This window comes from Tupaia chinensis, unplaced genomic scaffold (genome assembly GCF_000334495.1).
Source record: "Tupaia chinensis unplaced genomic scaffold, TupChi_1.0 Scaffold149552_1, whole genome shotgun sequence".
Taxonomy (NCBI): Eukaryota; Metazoa; Chordata; class Mammalia; order Scandentia; family Tupaiidae; genus Tupaia; species Tupaia belangeri.
Genome location: NW_006209397.1, coordinates 2,621,488 through 2,626,673, shown reverse-complemented (window position 1 = coordinate 2,626,673; position 5,186 = coordinate 2,621,488). Strand labels below are relative to the sequence as shown.

The following is a 5,186-nucleotide window of genomic DNA, read 5'->3' as shown; positions in this document are numbered from 1 at the left end:
GTGCTCATCAGAAAGAGATGAAGGGAAAGCAAGAGAGCGAGTAGCTCTAATGGGGAATGTTCACCCTCCTTTTGGGACTTTGGGTCCATACACACACACACACACACACACACACACACACACACACCTGGCATGTTTTTCAGGCTGCTGGCTTCTGGACTCAAACTGTCCAATTGATCATGTGGGGTATAGTCACCCTAACCACTATACCAATGACTGATCCTGTGCTTTGATTTTTATTTAATTTTTTTTTCTCCTGAATTTTAGCTTAGTTTGTGTTTCCTTCTCCAGTTCCCTTGGGTATATGGAAATATGTTATTTATTTAAGTTTCTTCTTTCTTAATGTAGGCATTTATCACTATAAACTTCCTTCTTAGAACTGTTTTTTCTGCATCCCATAAGTTTTGGTGTTTTGTGTTTATTTTTATTTGTATTAACATTTTTTATTTCCTTTTTGATTTCTTCATTTACTAGGAGTGTACTGTTTAATTCCCACATATTTATAAAATTTATAATTTTCATTCTATTATTGATTTAGAGCCTCATAACATTGTACTAAAATACAAAAAGTGCTTAAGGCTTAAAGCTGTAGCATGGCAGTTAAGCACTGTGCATAGGAGATCTGGCTCAAATCCCTGCCCAGTGACTTTAAAAACACACCCAAGTACATGTGTGCATGTGTCCAGGATCCTAGTGGGAAGAGAGAATGGAGAAAAAAAGAATGAAGTGTGACTGGGCCCCACTGAGGGTTGCCCTCTATGTCTCTCTGATGACTATATGTACCCTCTGGCAATTACAAACAATGCTTGAGAGGCCAACATGTGGCATAGTGGTTAAGGCACTGGACTCCTGCATGGTTAACCATGAATCTAGTCCCTGACACAGTGGCTTGAAATTCATGCTGGGCATATGTGCATTTGTGCCCAAAATTTCTTTTTTTTATTTTATTTTTTTATTATCATCATCATAATCTTCTTTATATTACATTGGATTACATATAACTTTACAGTGTATTACATTGTTTTTTCAAAAGGGAATGCCATGCATGTCCGTCAGTACAGAGACATTAATCTCCCCACTTCAACATTCAATATCTTTTCTATGTTTTCCCCAATCATTATTTTTATTATTCTAATTATTTTTTAAAACAGTCAATTGCTATTTCTCATTTTGCTTGTAAAAATACTTTGCCCATCATGAAATACTTCTCAGACCAATCCAGTTGAGAATACTATACATGTCATCATCAACAGTTAATAACCCCTATCTGTTTCTCACTAACGTCCTGTCTCTCTATTGTTCACTTGCTATCTTTCTCTATCCTCTTCTCTTCACTTACCCCATTCCACACTGTCCTATTCTCATTAAGTACCTTCACTGTGTTTATGTCCTCCGAATTTTTGCTCTCTATTATAGAGTGCGGATAGTCGGTATATATTGAGTGGATACATACAATATCTTTCTTTCATAGCCTGGCTTACTTCACTCAGCAATAGATCCTCCATATCTGACCATTTTCTATCAAATTCCAGGGTCTTGTTATTTTTTATGGCTGAGTAGTATTCCATAGAGTATATATACCACACTTTTCCAATCCATTCATCAGTTTGTGGACATTTAGGTTGGTTCCATGTCTTGGCAATTGTGAATAATGCTGCAATAAACATGGATGTGCAAGCACTTTTCTGACTGAGCGTTCTCCTGTCTTTTGGGTAAATACCCAGAAGTGGGATTGCTGGATCAAATGGTAGTTCTATTTGTAGATCTTTGAGGAACCTCCATATTGTTCTCCACAGTGGTTGAACTAGTTTACATTCCCACCAACAGTGTAGGAGGGTTCCCTTTTCACCACATCCCCGCCAACACTTATCACTTTTTATATTCTTAATCTTTGCCATTCTGACAGGGGTTAGGTGGTATCTCATTGTGGTTTTTATCTGCATTTCCCTTATGATGAGGGATGTCGAGCATTTCCTCATATGCTTTTTGGCTGTTCGTATGTCTTCCTTAGAGAGACTTTTGTTCAGCTCACTTTCCCATCTTTTAATCGGGTTAATCATTTTTTTTCGCATAAGGCACTTGAGTTCCCTATGTATTCTCGTTATCAGTCCCTTGTCTGAGGCATATTTAACAAAAATATTTTCCCATTCTGAGGGTTGTCGGTTCACACTTGTTACTGTGTCCTTTGCTGTGCAGAAACTTCTTAGTCTAATATAGTCCCACTTGTCTATTTTAGGGATTATTGCCTGTGCTTTGGGAGTCTTATTTAAGAAGTCTTTGCCTACTCCAATGTCTCCCAGAGTTTCCCCAGCATTTTCCACAAGTAGTTTTATTGTCTGAGGTCTTAGGTTCAGATCTTTGATCCATTTTGAGTTGACTGTTGTTAATGGTGAAAGATGGGGGTTCAGTTTCATCTTTCTGCAGGTGGATACCCAGTTTTTCCAGCACCATTTACTAAAGAGGTTTTCCTTTTCCCAATGGATTGACTGATATCCTTTGTCAAAGATCAGTTGGCTATAAGCTTTGGGAGTTATTTCTGGGGTCTCTATTCTCTTCCATTGGTCCACATGTCTGTTTTTATGCCAATACCATGCTGTTTTGATGACCACAGCTTTATAGTATATCTTAGGATCAGGGAGTGATATGCCTCCTACTCCATTCTTCTTACGCAGGATTGCTTTTGCAATACGAGGTCTTTTATGGTTCCAGACAAATTCTATAGTTGTCTTTTCTAGATCTCTGAAGAATATCTCTGGTATTTTGATTGGAATTGCATTAAACATGTAGATTAATTTGGGTAGAATTGCCATTTTGATTATGTTAATTCTTCCAATCCAGGAGCATGGGATGTCCTTCCACTTTTTTATGTCACTTTCAATGTCTTTTTTAAGATTCTCGTAGTTTTCTTTATAAAGGTCTTTGACTTTCTTAGTTAGGTTTATCCCTAGATATCTTATACATCTTGTGGCTACGGTGAAAGGGATTCCTTTCTTCAGCTCTGCTTCATTCAACTTGTTGTTCATAAATAGAAATGCTATAGATTTTTGGATATTGATTTTGTATCCTGCCACCTTACTGTATTCACTTATTACTTCAAGCAGTTTTTTCATGGATACCTTTGTGTGCCCAAAATTTCTAGAGGAAAATGGCATGGTCATCCACCCTGGGAGGGGATGACTCACTTTCTGTCTCTCTGTCTATCTCTGTCTCTTTGGAGAGTGTACAAGCCCTATAAATTCTACACACAAAAAAAATAAATAAATAACACCTTGAGATCTTGGAGCCCATGCCTGGGCCTGGCCTGCAGGTTGTGGGAGTACAGGACCAAGAGGGCGGCCCAGGAATCCAGAGCGGACAGCGGAGTACCACAGCCTGCGTGTGCCAGAGGGCCGTCTTGCCTGTGCCTGCTCTGTCTGTTCTGCCATGTCTCCAGGCTGCGCCAGGTGGGTGGGCATAGATGTCATTTTTTACCATCTTTGGAAACTTGTCTGTAACCCATTTTTTCTCATATCAGTATTAAGAATTATACCAAATTGAAAATATATGAATGGGTACCCTAAAAAAAGGAAAAGGAAGATTTTATACCCTTCTCGTTATTCAGATTCCTCTGGAATTACAGATGGATTCAATAGGATTCTTTCTGATCATTGTTATAGTGTCTGTTTTATGAGACAGCCAGACGTAAAGTATTTTGACAACAAAGATGATGATTTGGATACTGAAGCATCAGATGACTTGCCAAAATTTTCAGATGAAGTCAAGGCCAGAAGCAGAAATCAGAACTACCTGGTTCCCAGTCCTGTATTTAGAATTCTCAACCACACTGGCTTTTCTACAGAAAAGTCTCCTGATATTGAAATTTGTGAAGAAGAGTGTGACTCACCTGAATCAGTAAACCAACAAACTCAAGAAGAGGGTCCCTTAAAAGTGCACACAGATGAAGATGTTCCAATTGCCGTGGAAGTGCATCACACAGTTTCTGATGATTATGACATAGAGACAGAAAACCATTCCTCTGAGAGTCTCCAGGGAAAAACTGAAGAAGAGCCACTCGTTAAACTTTGTAAAATTCTTGACAAGACCCAAGCTTTAAATGTGACTGCCCAGCAGAAATGGTCTTTACTGAGAGCTAATAGCAGGGGCCCCTGTAAATGTGAACTTTATGAGTTCAACAGCAAGTATTTTTCTGATTTAAAGCAGCATATGATTCTGAAGCATAAATGGACTGACTCAAATGTATGTTGAGTATGTAAGAAAAGTTTCTCTACCAACATGCTTCTGATTGAGCATGCCAAGCTACACAAGGAGAACCTGTAGATTTGTAAATACTGTGATTATGAGACACTAATTTTTGAGAACTTCAGCTAGCATATTGCAGACACCCACTTTAGTGATCCCTTCTTCTGATGTGAGCAGTGTGATTTGCAGCTCTCCTCAAGCAGTGAGCTCTACCTGCATTTCCAGGAGCACAGCTGTAATCAACAGTACTTGTGTCAGTTCTGTGAACATGAAACCAATTATCCTGAAGACTGCATAGCCATGTGGTGAATGAGCATGTGTGTAAATTAATAGAGTTAAATAATAAGTGTGACAATGGAGAACAAGGACAGTACAGCCTCTTAAGCAAAATTACCTTTGAGAAATGTAGAAACTTCTTTGTATGTAAAGTATGTGGTTTTCAGAGTAGACTTCATACAAATGTGAACAGGTATATTGATATTGAACGTATTTTTTTTTATTCATCTTTGTGATGACTGTAGGAAAGGTTTTTCAAGTATGTGAGAATATTGAGTACTAGATTTCAAGTACTCAGCTGATTTACCTCATAAATGTAGTGACTGCTTGGTGAGGTTTAGAAATGAAAGGGAATTAATAAGTCACCTTCACATCCATGAGACAACTTGATTATTCTCTTTATTTTAACTAACATGTCATTGTAAAATAATAAATTCAGCAATTTTTGGAGAAAAAAATACTTGATGTGATTTCAGTCTTCTTAAATTTTTAAGACTTATCTTTTGGCCTAAAATAATCTATCTTGCAGAAAATTCTGTATTGTCTTTTTGATATAAGAATGTGTGTTCTGGTCATGTTGAATGGAATGTATTATATATGTCCATTTGCTCTATACTGTTACACAAGGCCACTCTTACTTTTTTATTTTCTTTCTAAATGATCTATCCATT

At 37.6% G+C, this 5,186-nt stretch overlaps 1 pseudogene; it reads left to right on the top strand.

Annotated features, from left to right (window-relative positions):
• Positions 1-3,543: 3,543 nt before the first annotated feature.
• On the top strand, positions 3,544-4,905 carry LOC102474137 (zinc finger protein 639 pseudogene; annotated as a pseudogene).
• Positions 4,906-5,186: the final 281 nt, after the last annotated feature.